Source organism: Chenopodium album, chromosome 4 (genome assembly GCF_948465745.1).
Source record: "Chenopodium album chromosome 4, dcCheAlbu1.1, whole genome shotgun sequence".
In the NCBI taxonomy this organism is placed as follows: Eukaryota; Viridiplantae; Streptophyta; class Magnoliopsida; order Caryophyllales; family Amaranthaceae; genus Chenopodium; species Chenopodium album.
In genome coordinates this window covers 34,715,878-34,735,790 of record NC_137837.1, presented here as the reverse complement: position 1 = coordinate 34,735,790, position 19,913 = coordinate 34,715,878, and the positions used below count along the sequence as shown (strand labels likewise).

Genomic DNA, 19,913 nt, shown 5'->3' with positions numbered 1-19,913 from the left:
GTATTAGATTTGAGATAGGATTTGGAGACTCAACCTCACCAAGCAATTCACTCTCATCTTCATAATCATCAAAAGTAAGATCTACCTCCTTTACCTTATCATATGGAACCTCTTCTTCATCAAAATCATCTAAGCTCAAGGCCTCACCCTCAAGCAACCATGGTCATCATTCAAAGGAGATGGGGTGGAAGAAGATTGGTTTTCAAAATTAAAGAATAGAGGAATGAAATTACAATCAAGGGAGGTGGGTGGGGAAATTGACTTATCAATTGGTTTTCCAACACTCAAACCTCTTGGTCCTCATCACCCTCAAACATCCAATCTCCCATGGAAACTACTTCATCCTTCTCATCCTCACTCTCTTTCCTCACAACTTCTCCACGCTTCAAAAATTGCAATGTCCCATCCTCCTTAACTTGAATTAATGTTTTTTCAAAATTAGGAGAAGCCAACATTTTTAGTTTCTCTTCAACTCTATCTAATGGTTTAATGGAACGAAATTCAAATTTGGAAGGAGGTTCAAAGTGCAAACTCTCTTTTGGAACATCCATCTCCACACCCTTTTCCTCTCTCATATGCTCTCTAACATCCTCCTCGCACACCTTAGAGCTCTCAAAACAATCATCATCATCATCCATATCTACCAAAGTGGTAGAAACTTCATTTACATTCATCATAAATGAAAATTGATTCTTTATATCCTCATCCTTCCTAAGAACACCCACATTACTCTCTTCCAACATTTTCACCAATTCCATTTAGTTTCTCATAATCTTCGAAAGTCTCATCTCGATTGGTTCCAAATTAGAATTTATCTCTAATTTTCTCAATGAACCACGAATTTGATTATGAGGAGACTCAAAGCTAGACCCTAAAGATTGGAAAGATGAAGAGCATTGAGGAGTATCATGGGAGAAAGTATTAAGTGCAAGCATGCGAGGATCAACATTAGAGATATGAGTTGCATCATCAAAATAGGGAATGGGGGCACAAGAAGGCATGCATGATTAATTATTCATGGAACATGGAACATAACAATCATCAATAGAAGCATTTGAATAACCATTACCACGTTCATAACTATCTATAGCAAACCATACATAAAAGTCTCAAGCATCATCGATAAACAATGCCCGAAATCTACCATTAAACATGCTTTCAACATTGTCTCTAGTTTTCTTAGTCTAATTTTGATAACAAATCTCACAAGCCTCCAAAAGATCATAACCATGGTAACTAATGAAGTTCTCTAGTCTATTAAAGTATACCGAAAATGGCTCATTCTAAAATTGAGGAAACGAGGTATTTCTCACTTTTATACAAAACAAACAAAAATAAAATAAAAGAAAAGTTTATACAAAGACCTAGACTCAAGCAATCAAAAACACTCAAACATAGACATCGTTCCCCAGCAACGGCGCCATTTTTTATCTAGGGCGGAACTAGGTCGTTGAAACTAATCCTCCCTCGGTCAAACTAAATTTATAAACACTTAACAAACCTATATACTATTATAGAGGCAAGTCAAGGATCGAACCCAAAGGAACTGTAATGTTCAAGCGCTCTCAATTATGCACCTAAGCTAGGTCAAAGTCTTAGGATTAAAGGTAAACACTAACCAACTAACAAAATAAAGAACTAAAAAAATAAAACACTAGGAACGGTGATCAACAAGTAATCATAACAATTGTAGCAACTCGGGAACAATATGCAAATCAATGGTTGCGAAGACTAATGACAAGCTTAATCAAAAGAGTCAACAAGCTATCTCCTAGAGGTCAAACTAGAGCCAACCACGAGAGACTCTAACTAGGAGCATCACTAATCAAGTTTAATCGAAAATTGCAATTATTAAATCAATGGTCCGTATCATTAGAAACTACAATGCAATCTACCATAATTCTCAAGACCTAATCGAATTACACACATGCAAACTTCCATTAATTACTTTAATCTCAACAATTAATCAACACAATCCCCAAATTAAACACTATCAATCAATCATACAAGTTTCACCCTATCCCTAGCTAAACAACTACTCTAACATCATCATCTAATCAACAAAAAACTAAAGAAATCAAGAATCAACAAAATATGGAGAACAATTACACTAATCAACAATCAAACATCAAAATCAAATTAAACAAACTTGAATATTAAACAAAGCAATAAAATGAGATAGAGTTTAGAATTCTCATTGATAATATAGAAGATCTCCAACACAATTGTCACCATTGAGTCTTCAATCTCTCAATCGCCATTGAAATTCCTCACTTTCTCTCTCTAAAATCTACTCCTAAACTAACCTTAAAACTAGAGAGAGAAGCTCTCAACTAAGCTAAAAATATGATCAAAAATCTAAATAAAACTTATTCTAAACTTTCCCCTATAACCGGGTTTTCAAAGGTATTTATAGAGGCGTGAAAACAAAAACCGAGCAAACAAATACCAAGGAAGGCGCGCCTGCGACAAGAGGTGGCGCACTCGCGCATGCTGTTGGCGTGCCCGCGCCCGTGCCTTGCGTGTCCGCACATCTCTGGGTTTCTTCGATCTTCTCGTGGCTTTGTGCGTTTGCTAAGTTCTTCGAATGAACGCACAATCATGATGATGATGTACACTAAGTGAGGCAGTCCCAAAAGCACATGATTGTGGGTTCAACACCCCATATTCATGAGAGCACGACTTGAGAGCGCAAGAGCTAGAACTTGGAGAATTCACTCCCTTCCATCTTGAGCTTTCCAATTGCCATGAGCTTGCTCCAAAAGCTTCCTCCACCTTAGTTAATCACCAATATCATTACCCGAACCTCGTACAATACCTACAACCACAAAAATAGAGCAAATAAAGGTGAAAAGACTAGAAAAACCATAGAAATGCACAAAAGCTACAAAATAAGAGAGGAAAGGTAAGACTGAGGTGTAGATCCCTCTCTTATGCTAGGAAAGCTCAGCTTGTCAATTCTGTCTTGCTCTCTTTACACATCTATTGGGCTACTATTTTTGTAATTCCCAAAACTGCTTTGGATGGAGTTGCTGCTATCTACAGGAATTATCTTTGGGATGGAAAACCTTTTTATTCCAGAGCTCCTCCCATTGCTTGGGATATTGTTTGTAGAAGCAAGAAGCAAGGGAGGTTAGGCATTCATGATTGTCACGCTTGGAATTTTGCTGCTATTGGTAAGAATATCTGGAATATTGCTCATAAACAGGACAGTCTCTGGCTTAGATGAGTTAATGGGCTTTATTTGAGGGGCAAAACTTGGAAGAGATTCCAGTGCCCTCAGAATGCAAGCTGGAATTGGAAGCAAGTTTGGAAAATTAAGGATATCATGAAGTCTGGGTATTGTGGTGATAGATGGCTGGCTGATACAAAAGGATATTCTATTGTTAGTGGCTATAACTGGTTGAAGCTTTAATATGCAGATGTGGATTGGAGTGGTTTGGTTTGGAATAGGTTGAATATTCCCAAACATCATTTTATTTGATGGATGATTATGTGGAAGAGAATTAGAGTAAGAGCTCACCTTGTTAAAATTGGGGTAATCTCTAATGATAAGTGTCCTTTTTGTGATAATAGTGCTGAAACTGTTGAGCATCTATTTTTTAGCTGTCAATATACTAGGAAGTGCTGCATTGAGCTTCAGTCAAGAATTGGACAAAATATTAACTTTTCTTCCTTGGAAGATTGTAATTAGAAGTTGCTGGAAATCAAGGGCAGGTTTCAAAGACAAGTGTTTCAGAGTTGCTATGCAATGCTTCTGTATTGTATTTGGTGTCAAAGAAACAAGGCAATTTGAGATAAGAGCATAAGAAACCTGTGAAGCTGATTCAAAACTTATGTAGAGATATTTATCATAAAATTACACATGTGATGCCTGCTAAAACTAGTAGAAAGAAAGTTGAGTGGTTCAATGCTTTGCATTGGTTCTAGTTTAGTGTTCTTTTTGTTTTGCTGGGTGTAAGGGGTGTGGGTGTTTCTGTTTCCTTATGTTTTATTGGCCTTTAGGTCTGTACTGTTGTTTTTGGTGTTGAGCTCTTAATACAATATTTTTACATTTTAAAAAAAAAAGGTAAGACTAAGACCAAAACCATAAAAGTAAGCATTTATTAAGCATGAAAGCCATGAAAAGAAGGTGAAAACAACCTAAATGCTCATCAAATGGGTGCCATTTATTACACCCATCAGTAGCTACCTTACAAGGCATTATTTCTTTACTATTTAATAGTAAATAGTATGTTTGTAAGTCTTAGGTTTATTTCTAACTTTATAGGATTCAACCCAAGTCTTTGGTGAATTCTATACCTATACATGGTTATTGCATCAAACACTGAGTTTCAAGGCGCTTCCAAAGCCCTTTGATTTTCTTGATCTTACTCCAACTTTTCAAAAGTTTTGTGAGAAATGAATTATCTTTTAAGGCACTTGTAAAGTCCTTTTGAGTATTCTTGATCAATGATAGGGATTAGATAGGTCGTTATGCTACTACCCTAACTAAATTAATCATTTATAATAACTAAACCTACACTAAACTAGTTAGTGGCAAGTAAAGGGTCGAACCACTAGGGAAGCACGCTAATTCAACATCAAATATCACTAATGCAAGAGTGAAAAGGGGATTGTTTTGTTGGTTTTTTTGGATTGTAAACACTAGAACTATAAACAAACAAGATAAAGATGATTAAAATCAAGAGAGAACGACGCTAGGGGTTCGGGGGTGTCAAACATGATTAGAAAGAGGGGGACAATGATAGTTATCATGATGAACATGCCAAAGAACACAAGATTCTACCTAAACAATTCATTCTCATGCAATAGTCTAGGAAAATCAATGAAAGAAGTCTATGCTAATTAGGATCATTCTCATGCAACAGTCTAGGCAAATCAATGAAAGAAGTCTATGCTAATTAGGATCATTCTCATGCATCCTATTAGACACAAGCAAATCAAAAGAACAAAGAAGCACAATACATGAAACTCCATTTTAACAACTCATTCTCATGCAATCATTAAAATAGAGGTGATCTTAATCTAGTTCAAGTTATTTTCATGCATTTAAACTAGAAGGCAATCAAATAAAGTGCAACAATAATCTCAAGCCATTAAAATCATGTCTTTCATTAATTTAAGGCATGTAATCAATCCAACTATCATCATTCATCCATCATTCAATGCATATTTCACACCCCCTTCCCCTAGCTAAGAGATTAGCCTAGAAAATGGGGAATAAACATGATAGCAAAACTAAGAGTAAACACAAGAAGCATGAAATCAAACATGATCAAAAGCAATGAAAATAACAAAGATATATTAATCCACAAAAAATAAATAAAAATAAGCAACTAGGAGGTAAATAAACAAAAATAAGAGAAAGGATTAGAGATTACTAAAGAGGCAATAAATGAAAGACGAAAACTTGCAAAGTTGCTTGATTGAATTATTAAAGGGAAAGCTTGAACCAAAGTTGCATACAATGAGATAAATTGAGCAATACTACACTACCTCTCTCTAAGATTAGGTTTAATTGTCTAGGATGATGAGATAATCCAATACCATTACATAAAAACGTTCTAAATAACCGCCTAAAATAAATCGTACAAAGCAGTTGGAATAAAAGAGATGGTCCGACCGAACAGTGGGAAGGTTCGGCCGGACCACATGGTAGGTTCGGCCGAACCCTGGGTAGGTTCGGTCAAACCTCCCCTGATCTTGGTCTTGTCGAACTTCTGAGGTTCGGTCACTCTTGCAAAACAGCCATTTTCCAGCTTGAAACTGCCAAGGTGGTTCGACCGCACCACAAAGTAAGTTCGGCCACACCTAGGTTTGGCCACAACTTCAGGGGGTTCGGCCGAACCTAGTAGATTCCTCCTTCCTTCAGCTTCTCTTGAGCTTCATGCTCCTTCTCCACGACACGTCATGCATTCCGAAGTTCATCCAAGAAGGCCAAGAACCTACAAAACGACAAAGAAACGCTAGAAAAACCAACAAAAAGAGAAAAAGGGAAAGGAAACACGCTAAAAGAAAGGGAAATGCAAAACTAAGGGAAAAATGCTTAAAAAGGCTCAAACAAGCGCAAATGACGAGAGAATCCTTAGAGAAAAAGGATGGAAAAGTGGCACAAATGCCACTCATCAAAATCCCCCACACTTGCCCTTTGCTTGTCCTCAAGCAAGGAATATTAAAAGAAAAAGACAACACACACAACAAGCATAATATGACAAGGGTTAAGAAAATCAATCAAGCTTCACGATGGGAAATGCTCCAAATGGACTCCAACTTAGGGATATGTAACAAAGAATGCTTACTTTTCTCAACTCAAAGAGGGGGAACACGTTCTAAGATGCTCATGGTTGAAGGAGACAAACCTAAGCTAAGCGTAGAGAACTAATGATTTCATCCTTCGCCCTAGCCCCAACCAAGACGGTCCGCGTTCTCTCCACTAGCTTCAAATCATCCCCAAGTTAGCTCCTCATGATTCCTCGAGGGAACCGGAAAAAGAAATTTTTATGTGAAATCATAAGGTTATCCCGACATCTCAACTATGAACACTCTCTCCATAGGGTTGAAATCTATCTCCCTCCACCGTTCTTTGACCACGTCCCCCTAAAGTCCAAGGGTCTTAACTAGGGTTGTAATGTTATGGCTAGGGATTAAGGTTGGGAATAAATTTAAAAATTTTGGTGGCTAATCCTAAATGAAGCATAAGAGTGGCCATCTCTCAAGAACATCCTAAGAATTGAACCAAATTCAAACTTACAACCTTTCAAACAAATCACAAAACATTACTTCATCCCTTTTTATTTAGTTCACTTATTATATATAAATATATATATATATATATAAAAAAAAAATTTCTTGGTTTTCATGAGTTTCAACTTCCTTGCCAAACCTTTTGCATACTCTTTTCACGAATACCCTTTCAAGACCATATTTGAACCAAATTACACAACCTTTTTTTTTTTTTTTGGCTGAAAATCAACATTATCAAACTCGAATCTCACAAGCCGATGCTTCACTAACTACAAGGGTTGGTAGAACATAGGCTGCTAGGTTTGTAACATGGTTAAATCAAGAAAGGGGAAATAAGGGCCAACATGGTAGGAAAGTGGGTGAATGTAAAATGAAAACCAAATTTGTAACAAAACATAAAGAAAACAAAGAAAATTGAGAAGAAATGCCCTCTTCCTCCTCTAGGGTTATATGGTCACGATTTTGGGAGCTAGATACCAACACAAAGATTAAGATATGCATAGTCAAGGATCCTAAATGCCGCTCACAAGAGTGATGAAGGCTTGAACAAATGACGCTCACAGAGGATAAGAATTAGGAAAATTTGCCAAGAATAATACCACCTTTCAGCCATCTTCCAAAAATGGAACCACCTTTCGTTTATTTCAAAATAATACCACCTTTCACATGGTTCTTCAATAAATGGAACGTGACCCGTTGGTAACCTATTAAACAGGTTACCAGTGACACGTGTCACAATTTCATTGGCTGCTTCATTTTTTAGCAATTTTTATTTTAAAAAATGTTAAAAAAAAAAAAACTTTATTTTTGTTTTTTTTTTTTAAAAAAAAAACAATTGGTTCCCCTACCCACCCAACTCCTCCTTTCACCGGAAATCACCATCCCTTATTTTCGGCCCCCTTTCTGTCCTACTTTCCGGCTCCTCATCTCCTTTCCCCATTTATGAGTCCCCCATCTCGCAAACAACCTCCCGAAACCCTTATTTACCGAAAACTACTAAACCACCTCCCCGAAACTAACCCTAACCTATCAAAAATTATGGTTACGTGAAGAGGAAGGGGGAGGGGGACCGAAATCGGAAAGGGAAATGGGAGGAGGGGGATGTAATCGGAAAGTGAAAGGGAAAGGAGGCCTAAAATTAGAGAGGGGAAAGGGAGGGTGGCTAAAATCTTAAAAGTGGAAGGGGAATCGGAAAAGGGGAAGGAAGGGGTCGGAAACGTAAAGGGAAAGGGGAAGGGGGGACTGAAATCAGAAAAAAGGAATAAGAGAGGTGTGGCAAAGAATGGAAAGGGGTAGGGGAGGGGGTGGTTTTCGGTGGGCAGTGGTCTAGTGGTGGTGGCGATCGCCGACCAACAGGGGCTGGGTAGGGAGGAGTTTTTATTTTTCAGTTTCCTTTTTTTTAAAATTTTAAGTTTTATTTAAAAATTTAAAATCATTATTACTAAAGAAAAATGTTTTTAAAAAATCTTGGCCAATTAAAATATGACACGTGTCAATTGCAACTTGTAAAACAGGTCACCGGTTTTTTGTTCCATTTATAGCAGATAGGCATCAAAGGTGGTATTATTTTGAAATAAACGAATGGTGGTTCCATTTTTTGAAGATGGCTGAAAGGTGGTATTATTCTTGGCAAATTTTCCTAAGAAATAAGCAAATACCAACCTATGGAATCCTATTCACTACGGAGAGCAACACCATCTTACCACTTTCCCGTGAACTAGGGGTTTAAACGTCCTCAAGAGTTCTAAAACGGGCTACCTTAGCTTACAATGTGTCTAATTCAACCCTAAGCACTCTCAAACCGTGTAATCCCTCATCAACTAGGAAGGTAAGCATTCAAAGTCATGTCATCAAGAAGGTACACAAGTCCACAAATCCAAATGAATGAGCAAATCCACATCAGAAATATTTCAACTTGTCATGATCATGCTTGTCATACAAAAAAAACTAAAAAAAACAAGAAAAGCACACAGAAAAGGTAGAAAGAAATTAAGAAGGTTCATAATCGAGGCATGTAATCCAAATAAATCCCAATCGACATACAAGTGATCGTTGATATCAACATCAACGATCCCAGGTTCCTTAGAACCAAAATCAATCAACCTCGAACCATTCAACTCTTCCTAAACTAAACCTAAACTAAGCACTCAAAGAAAAAGAAAAAGAAAAAGAGGAAAGGTCTCACCAAATCCCGCTTGAAATAGAAGACAAGGTAATATATCCAATCTCACCAAGGGAGCTTGGGATGCTCCTTAACTTCCTTCATCTCCGCTTTCAAGCTTCAAGAAAGGTGAGCCAAACAAAAGAAACTACAACAAAACAAGAAAAAGTTAGAAAATAAAGAAAAAGACTAAAGAAATAAACAAAAAGAAGAAAAATAAATAAAAAAAGCTATCTACAAAGTTTGGATTAAGGGGATTTGGATTTTCGGGAATTTGGATTTTTTTCTTGGGAGCATCTCCACCTACAAAAACTCAAGAATCATCAAAGAAAACCATCAGAAATAAGAAAAAATAATCATAAAACATCATCATAATCACCATCACATAACCACATCATCATCATCACAACATCACCATCTCATCACATCACCGTCACATCATCATCACAACATCACCATCACAACTCCATCAACAATAACAAGGCCACTATCCTCACTATCCTCCTTATGTGCAAGCTACTACCCTACCACTCTACCCTCCTATGTACACTTCAACCAACCAAAAGGACATCCTCCCCCACACTATTCTTTTGCACGTCCCGAGAAAAAGTTACAAGTCAGAAGACCGGGGGGGAGGGAAGGGAACCCTCATCACAGGTTATCATCTCCGCGCCCCCTAGGTTGAGGGGGGTTAGTAGGATCAAACCCGGGAGTGTCCATGAAAGGGTGGAAGGGTTGGTTGAAGTGCTCATAGGGCCACCCTTGGTCACCCAACCGCCACCAAAAGTAGTAGGGGTAGATGTGGATGCCTGGTCATAAGCCGGATTACACCCACCCTTTACCATTGAGCCGAGGTTTGCTTTGAAGAACATGACATATTGGAGAAGCCGTACAAAATACCTCAAGGCTATGTGAATGATATTGTTAACCTTTGAGGAGTTGGTTTGAAACCTATTCTTGTTGGTGATACTCCTCCACCACTCTTTCTTGTTGTAGGGTATGCGATGAGTGGAGGTCATTTCGGATGGGTGATCAAGTCTGGTGGCATGCCAAAAGAATATCTCATTTAGCTCACTTTCCGTTAAAGAGTGATCCTCGTTGAACATTCTAAAGTGGATCATAAGTTGAGGATCCTTATCAACATCCTCCGGCTCAATGACTTCCTTGCGAAGAGAGGCAAGGAATTCCAAAGTTACACGCTCATAAGTGTAAGCGTGGAGGTGAATGAAGTCACCCCATCCAAAGTTCTGAGCCAACCTGACCACCTCATCCAAAATGCCTAGCTTCCTCAAAGTTGTGGGGCAAAAGAATCTTGTAGAACGGATTGGACGCTTGATGAGTGACTCATAGATGGGCCAAAATTTCTCGTCCAAAGCAACAATGTCGTGATCATTGATGCCGGGAGGAGGTGGGAATTGTGGTCCTGAAGATTCTCCCACTCTCTTCCTCTTTGACTTTCCTTTGCCTTTGCCGAACATTTTGATTCTACAAATTCACCAAGATCATATCTTTAGAACAAATTGATAAGAAATGATATAAGAAGCTAAGTAGCTAGCAAAGGTAAAAGTGTATGCATGAGAGTATACAATTCAAGGCATACATGAATACATTTGAACCAGAGCTTGAATAAGAATTCCTATGTCATTCCTATATGATTCCTAACAAAGTCTAGGTGAAATTTGGCATGATGTCCCCTAATTTTAATGATAACCATTCATCAAACCATCAAAAACAAACCAAACAATGAATAACAATCTCCAACAACATCCAACTCATGAATTTGTCAATCATAAAAAGGTAACATGAACACCCTAGTATGAAATCAACATTCTTAAGCAAAGACATTGATATCAAAATAGAACCAAGGCAAACATGCATAATCATCATGACAACATGTTCTACTATCAACAACCAATCATTTGCAACAAGTAAATCCAAAGAACCACATGAATCAAATAAGTTATTACTAACAATTTCAAGAATACCACAATTCATACTTAAACATGTAAAACATGGTAAAACTATGAGAAATTGAAGAAATAAACTTGCAAAAGCTAGGAAAACCATACCACAATTGATTGGAAGAAAGTAAAAACCCAAAAACACCAAAGCACTCAAACCCTTGAAATTGGGGAAAATTAAAAGATGTGATTTTTGTGAGGAATTTTGGTGGAGATTGTAGAAATTGAGTGGAGGATGGAAAATAAGTGAGAAAAAGTGAAGATTGAAGTGATTTTGATGGAGATTTGAGGTTGTAAGAGGGGTTTTAATGGAGGTTTAGAGTGAGAAGGAGGAGAATGGAGAAGGGGAGATGCGAAAATGGGAGTGATAAGCCACGAAAATCAACAGCAATAATAAAATGGCAACATCGTTTTTTTTTTTCAAAACTGAAGTACGGTTCGGCCGAACTAGGGGTATGTTCGGCCGAACTACAGTAAAAGTTCAGTCGAACATAACCCAGGTTCGGTCGAACTTAAGCTGCAAATCAATTATTTCAAATCCTGGCAGAATGTTACAACAATTTTGCAAAAATGGAGGACTGACCGAACCTAGGGATAGTTCGGTTGAACTACAGAACAAGTTCGGTCGAACCTTAAATGGAACTTGATTTTCGCAAATTTTGGCAGAATGGACTTGAAATTTTTTTAAAATTGAGGAGTGACCGAACCAAGGACAGTTCGGCCGAACTACAGTAGAAGTTCGGTCGAACCATCCCTAGGTTCGGTCGAACCTTCTGTCAAAATGCAAATTTGATCCCTTTGGCAGAATGCTGCCATAATTCCTTAAAAATGCTGCTGTGGCCGAACATAAAGTGGTTCGGCAAACTCCCTTAAAAAATCGCACAAGTAAAAATTGTCCTTAACACACATCTAAACACCATACCATCACGCTAGATGCAAAGCAGATAAAAAATCCAAACACAATCAAAACTCATAAATCCCAACAATAAAAAATTGTAGATAGAAAAATAAAAGCAACAAGAAAAGAAGAAAGTAGAAAAGGGTTAGAAACTCGGGTTACCTCCCGGAAGCGCTTCTTTATAAGGTCATTAGCTTGACCATGAGGAAAATTCATTCAAGAGGGTGGCTTAGGACCCAAAGGGTCAAGCCTTAGACACTCGATCACACCAACTTCTTCTTTGAAAAAGTAATGCTTCAAACGAGAACCATTGACCATGAACTTGTTCCCATCCGCATCTAACACAAAAGAACCATAAGAAGTAGTCTTCGATACCACAAAAGGCCCCGACCACTTAGACTTGAGTTTACCCAGAAACAAGCGAAGCCTTGAGTTGAAGAGCAAGACCTTATCTCCAACCTTAAAGCTCTTGTTTCGAATATGTTGGTCATGCCATTTCTTAGTCTTCTTCTTATACATTCTTGAGCTCTCATAAGCATCATCCCTAAGCTCTTCAAGTTCATTGAGCTTCAACAATCTCTTCTCACCGGGTAAAGACAAATCTATATTAAGCTCCTTGATAGCCCACCAAGCCTTGTATTCCAATTCAACCGGCAAGTGACAAGCCTTGCCATAGACTAACATATAAGGGGTTGTGCCGATTGGAGTCTTGTACGCCGTCCTAAGAGCCCATAGCGTGTCATTAAGTTTGAGAGACCAATCTTTCCTTGATTTGTTCAACATCCTTTCAAGAAGATTTTTGATTTCACAATTCGAGACCTCCACTTGTCCGTGAGTTTGAGGGTGGTAAGGTAATCCAACCTTGTGATGAACGCCATATCTCTTGAGAAGAGCTTCAAATTGCTTTTTAGCGAAATGGGAGCCTCCATCACTAATTAGCACCCTCGGAACTCCAAACCTAGGAAAGATGATCTTCTTTAGGAGCTTAAGCACAACCTTGTTATCATTGGTAGGTGAGGGTATGGCTTCAATCCATTTTGTCACATAATCGACTGCTACCAAGATATATAGATTCCCACAAGAAGAAACGAAAGGTCCCATGAAATCCTTTGACATCAATCACATTGCGCAACGAATTGGTGGGCGTCTCTATGCATTGTTGGCCACCATAATAAGGATTGAGAGATTTTTGCCACTGTTTTGTCAACACCACCATGTCCTCCACATGGTAGTGAGTGGCAATTCTTAAGAACACCTTGAATTTCATGATCTGGAACGCACTTACGATGAAGGCCATCTCCACATTGCTTGAATAGGTATGGGTCATTCCAAAAGTATCTTCTCACCTCCTTGAAAAACTTCTTCTTTTGTTGAGAAGAGTACTTCGGGGGAACGACTCCACACGCAAGATAGTTGGCTATATCTGCGTACCAAGGGGTAGAAGTTGACACCAAAGCAATGAGAGCCTCGAATTCTATCTCATCATTAATCGGTACATCTTCCTTGTTCTCAAATGGTAGCCTAGACAAATGATCCGCTACATAGTTCTCCGCTCCCTTCTTGTCCCTCATTTCCATGTGAAAGTCTTGGAGAGAGAGAACCCAACGGATCAAGCGAGGCTTTGCTTCTTTCTTGGTCATGAGATACCGCACCGCGATGTGATCTGTGTACACGATAACTTTTGAGCATATGAGATAAGATCGAAACTTATCGAATGCAAACACTATCTCTAACATCTCTTTCTCCGTTGTTGTGTAATTCCTTTGAGCCTCATCTAGAGTCCGACTTTCGTAGTAGATGACCATTGATTTTCCTTATTTATTTTGACCAAGAACGACACCTACTGCAAAGTCACTAGCATCGCTCATTAGCTCAAAAGGCAAGCTCCAATCCGGAGCTTGCACAACGGGAGAAGAAATGAGAGCTTCCTTGAGCTTAAGAAACGCCTCAAGGCAAGCCTCATTAAAGTAAAAAACAACCTCTTTTTTGAGTAATTCGGTTAAAGGTTTGGCGATTGAAGAAAAATCTTTGATAAACCTCCGGTAAAACCGGCATGCCCAATAAAATCCCGTACCCCCGTGATGGAAGTAGGAGGGGGCAACTTTTCAATCACCGAAACCTTGGCCGGATCTACTTCAATGCCATTTTTTGAAACCTTATGGCCGAGGACAATGCCCTCGTCAACCATAAAATGACATTTTTCCCAATTTAAAACCAAACTCTTCTCTTGACAACTTTTAAAAACTTTTTCAAGGTTAAAAAGACAAGTGTCAAAAGACGAGCCACCAACACTAAAATCATCCATGAAAACCTCAATTTCTTTTTCAAGCATCTCAGAGAAAATGGAAGTCATGCATCTTTGAAAATTAGAGGGAGCATTGCATAATCCGAATGGCATTCTTCGGTATGCAAATGTCCCATATGGACATGTGAAGTAGTTTTCTCTTGATCATTTGGATGGATAGGGATTTGGAAAAATCCGGAATACCCATCCAAGAAACAAAAGAAAGCATGGTTAGAAAGCCTTTCAAGCATTTGGTCCATGAAAGGGAGAGGAAAATGGTCTTTCTTGGTGTTTTTGTTCAATCTCCTATAATCAATGCACATTCTCCACCCGGTCACCGTCCGGGTGAAGATTTCCTCTCCCTTTTCATCCTTGATTATGGTCATTCCACCCTTCTTTGGAACCACATAAATCGGGCTAACCAATTTTCTATCGGAGATAGCATAGATGATGCCCGCCTCACGTAGTTTCAAAATTTCTTTCTTCACAACCTCTTGAAGGTGGGGGTTCAACCTTCTTTGAGGTTCAATGGAGGTGGAATGATCATCTTCAAGATGAATACGATGCATGCATAAAGAAGGGATAATTCCCTTAATATCATCAATGCTATACCCTATCATATCCCTATATTTCCTTAAAACATTAAAAAGTTTTTCCAAATTAAGACCATCTAGGGTAGCATTGACAATAATAGGGTATTTTCCCTCCTTATCAAGAAAAGCATATTTCAAAGAAGGGGAAAGGGGCTTGAGTTCTACCTTGGGAGGAGGCTTAGAACTCTCCTCCTATTTCTCCTCCTTGGACTCAAGCTCGGTCTCAACTTGTTGTTCAACTTCCTGCTTTGAGGATTCCTCCATTGCCATGAAAAATTCTTTAGCCTCTTGAGAGTGGAAATCTTCTTTGCATGTAAGGGCTTCTATCATTGGATCTTGAGGCCTCATCACGACCCTCCCCAAACGATCTTGCTCTTCATTCACAACATCAACTCTATAGCATTTTTCAACCATGGGGGTCTTGAGCAACTTTGAAAATTCAAAGACAATTTTTTCATCGGCCACTTCACAAGTGATGGTGTTGTTCTTGCAATTGATGACCGCCCCCAAAGTTTTAAGAGCTTCACGTCCCAAAATCAAAGGAGTGTTAACATTTTCCTCCATATCCATCACTACAAAGTCACGAGGCCCGTAGATGTGTCCCACATAAATTGGAACATCCTCAAGCTCTCCACAAGGTAATTTCACCGATCGATCGGCCTATTGAATTGTCTTCCTTGTAGGGATCATCTTAATATTGAGTTTTTGAGCAATGGATAGAGGGATTAAACTAACACTTGCTCCAAGATCGGCTAAGGCGCCCCTAGCTTCCATGTTCCAAATTTTCACCGGCAAAGTGAAACTTCCCGGGTCTTTTTCCTTCTTGGGCATCTTATGTTGGACAAGAGCACTCACTTGATGTGGAAGGGTGATAAGCTCATCATTTAGCTTCCTCTTGTTGGTGAGAATATCTTTGAGGAACTTGGAATAAGATGGAATTTGTGTCACAACTTCAAGAAAAGGGAGGTTGATATGCAAATTCTTAATGAAACTAAGAAATTTTGTGAACTTGTCATTCAACTTCCTCTCCGCAAGCCGACCAGGAAAAGGAACCGGTCCATCAAGATTCCTTGCCTCACTAGGAATTGAAGTTGTCATCTCATTGTCTATCTTCTTTTTCTCCGAACCTCCTTCTATCTCATCACCTCCCTTGTTTTCATTCACACTCTCCTCTCCTCCCTTCTTTTCCTCACTATCCCCTTCATTTGGACCTTCATAGGAAGTTCCCGACCTCAATGTGATTGCCTTGCATGTATCGGGTTTTGGATTGTGAGATGGGTTAGGTTGTGGTTGTTCGGGTAGAGTGGATAGTGAATTGAAAGGAGTTCTCTCGGCCAATTGAGCTAGTTGTGAATCAACCATCTTGTTGTTAGCTCTTATCTCTTGCATTTGTTGCCCAAAAGATTGCATTTGCGCATGCATGGCTTGGAGTAGTTGAGTTTGAGTTAGCTCCGCTTGAGGTGCTTTTTCTTGACGGTTTCTTTGAGGTGCTTGGGTTTGATTGTTGTATTGGTTGTTCCTTGGATAGCTTCCTCTTGGGTTTTGGGGTTGAGATGGAGGTGGATTTTGATATTGAAGATTGGAATTATAGGAAGGTTGAGCTTGTTGGTTCCATTGTTGAGGTTGAGGTACAAACCCGGGTGGTTGTTGTCTCCAAACTACTCCACCGCCGCTTCCTCTAAATCCCTCTTGCCTTGTCTTTTATGCCGCTACATGTTCGGGGATTAAACCTCCACAAGAGGATGTATCATGGTTCGTTCCTCCACAATTTTGACAAGAGAAAGAGTTAACTTGAGAAGATCTTGCTACACCACTTGAACTTGCATTCATATTCGTGTTCAATTTGGAAAGGCCTTTTGTTAGTTGATCAATTTGATGTTGTAATTGATCAACTTTCTCCAATTCGTAAATACCACCTCTCGTTGGAGCGTTTCTTCTTCGTCCCCCCCAAGAGTAATTCTTTGCTACCTCTTCTATTGTGGCTTCAACTTGATTTTGAGGGATCTTGATCAATTGACCACCCTCCCCTGCATCCAAATTGGCTCTTGACATGGGCTCCAATCCGTCGTAGAAAAATCGCATGAGTGACAGGGGAATAAACGCGTCGTCAATTGTCTATCCCTAGATCAAATACAATTTATACAACCTAAACAAACCTAATACGAGTATAAGGCAAGCATAGCCGCCTTCCGGGGTCAATTGGCTTCTCCTAACATAGCCTCTATGTTTCCACATTAGAACCATATACTAGGAGGTACTATTAAATAACAATCGATAGTAATGAACCTTAACTAAGTCAACTTCCGTTTCTTGTTAGCAAAGATTCACCTTTAATCAACCAACAATGTGCACTTGCAAGAAGATTAAAGAATATCAAGCATATAAAGACTTTAATCACAAATAAAACAATTCTAAACCCTAGAACATGCTCAAGGTCCAACTACACCACAACCATCCCTTTAATGGGGAAATTACTCACTAATCATGATAATAACAAGATTAATCAACAAATAATCAAGAATCAACATGATCAACAAGCAATACCAACAACTAAAATAATAATCAAAATAAACAAATAAAAATAGAGGAGAGAGAGTAAGAAATTGCTCATTAATTGAAGATGAAGGTCTACAAAGGATTGAACAAGCTCCTTCTTCAAAATCCAAGTTCATTAATGAAGAAAACCTCACTTTCTCTCTCTACCAAAGAAGACTAATCCTAACCTAACTTAAAACTAATTAGAGAGTAGAATAATTGGTTATTCCATTTCATTTTTAATTACCCCAAAATTGTGTATTTATACTAAGCTAATAAAACTAGGAAAAATAAAGGAGAAATAAAAGAAAATAAAATAAAGAAAGAAAAAGGAAATAAAAGAAAATCCAATAAAATGAAAAGAAAACAAAAGAGAAAAGAAATAAGAAAAGGAAAAGGAAAGGAAATAAAAAATAAAAGAAAAAGAAAAAAGAAAACCAAAACCCCAAAACTATCAGCTACCCCCCGATTTCCCTCTTCTTCCTCGAAACCAGCCTGCTTCAAGAACTCCATTGAAACGCACCACCATCACCACCGTTCATCAACTATCATCATCAAATCGAGGCCGTTCATCTTCATTAAAAGCCATGTGCATAGCTCGTGAAATGGTTCGATCGAACCGTGGGTTGGTGCGGCCGAACTACGGGGTTGGTTCGGTCGAACCATGGGTATGTTCGACCACTCCTCTTCGATTAACGAAACCCACAAAGTATCTGTCTCGAACTTCGACCGAACCACCAACGGTTTGCTCGAACTTGAGAATTTGTGATTTACTGTAAATTGGGGATGTTGCTGTGCAAATTGGTGACGGTAAGGTGCAATTGTTGTTGTAATTGATGCTGGTGGTGGCTGCTCTGTTGCGCGGTGGTGGTAGAATTGAGGTGTGGTTGCGGTGGTCTGGGTTGTGTTGCTGTTGGTGTGTGTTGCGGTTGTGCGTGATTAGTGGCTGCGGTGCTGTGAGCGCGTGAATTGGTGGGTGATTGTGGTTGTTGCGACGGTCAGGTGGTTGTTGGCTGGTGGTTGGAAGTTGGACTGGTGGTGAGTGGTGTGAGGGGTTGTAGTGGGTGAGTGAATTGGTGCTGCGGGGTGTGTGGTGTTTGCGGGGCAATGGTGCGAATTGGAGCAGGGGGAAAGGGAGGTGAGTGGTGGTGTGTGGTGTTTGCGGGGTTGCAGTTGGTGGTCAGATGGTAAATGGGCTGGTGGTAATTGTTGTTGTTGCTGATGGTGTGGTGTAGGATAATGAAGGGTGCGGTGATGGATAAGGGGCAGCAGGTTGCGGTTTGTGTTTGACTCAACTTGGAACCCGAACTCATTTGACATAAAACCCGAACCCCTACACACAAAACCGAGGAGAAATCAAGACAAAAAGGAATGAAATAAATAAAATAAAACTAAATAAACTAAAATAGGAAATGAGAGAATTAAAACTAAAACTAACAAAATTAAATAAAACACAAACAAATAAAATGTGAAAAACACTCCAAACTAATTAAAATAAATAAAAGTAAAATAGAAATAAGAGAAATAAAACTAAAACTAATAAAGACAAAAACTATACAAGCAAATAACGTAAAATAAAATACGAAAATAAACTAAAGCTAATAAAATAAAGAAAATGAACTAAAACGCACCAAAATTACCAAAATAAACTAGAAACTTTATTAAAAAGAAAACAAGAGAAAGAAAGGGAAAATAAGATAAAATAAACACGAAAATGACTCTAAAACTACTCCCTAAGAGTGACATAAATGTCACTCATCAATGAGCAACCCTTGATTGTACTCATGGTGGGGACATGCTTGCACCAACTCTTTGAATCTCTCCCATGCTTCACCAAGAATTTCATCGGCCTCTTGCTCAAATGATGCAATTTTCCTTCTCATTTCGGCGGTCTTCTCTTCGGAGATAAAGCGCTTCAAGAACGCCTATACAACCTTCCTCCATGTTGTGAGAGAGTTAGGCTTTACTTGCTTTAGCCATTTCTTTGCTCGTCCGGTGAGAGATTGCCGGAAAAGGTGCATACGAATGTAGTCTTGACTCACTTCATTGGTTTGCATCATTGCGCACAATTCAAGGAATCGGTCCAAATGTTCAATAGGGTCCTCACTTGCACTTCAAGAAAATTGCTTCGATTAGACCATTTGAGTATAATGTGGATGGATTGAGAAGTTGGTTTCCGTGACGGGTAGCAAAATCCCTCCCGTGAGCTCATAATCCTCCGGATTTCCGAACTCACGAAACAAGACATCATTCTCTTGTCCCGCCATTGATTCGCGTGGTGAAGTTGAAGAGTAAGTATCACTCTCACTATCAACTATATCACCAAAACCTCTTCCCTCGTCTTGATAAAGCCTACGGACTTGTCTCAAGGTTCGCTTGATTTCGTGGTCAATTTGATGTGAGGGTGCTCCTTGAGACCTCATTAGCATTCACCAAAGCTAAGCAAACAATTAGCAATGACAAGGATGATAAAACAAAAAAAAAACAAAAAGAAAAGAAAGCAAAATGACTTTAACAAAAGCAATAATAGCACTAAACAAGCCGCCTCCCCGGCAACGGCGCCAAAATTTGATCGAAGGTTGAGAAGTGGGTCGTTGGGACTACTAACCCTAACCAAATTAGAAATTTATAATACCTAAACATACACTAAACTAGTTAGTGGCAAGTAAAGGGTCGAACCCAAAAGGACTAAGTGTATCAATTTTTTCTAATTAGACTACTAGGAAAGCTTGTG

The 19,913-nt window shown here is 38.9% G+C and overlaps 1 non-coding gene across 1 annotated transcript; it reads left to right on the top strand.

Annotated features, from left to right (window-relative positions):
- The first annotated feature begins 18,957 nt into the window (after positions 1 to 18,957).
- On the top strand, positions 18,958 to 19,065 carry LOC145629557 (small nucleolar RNA R71). Its single transcript, XR_014111722.1, has one exon. It is a non-coding gene; the product is annotated as a small nucleolar RNA R71 (small nucleolar RNA).
- Positions 19,066 to 19,913: the final 848 nt, after the last annotated feature.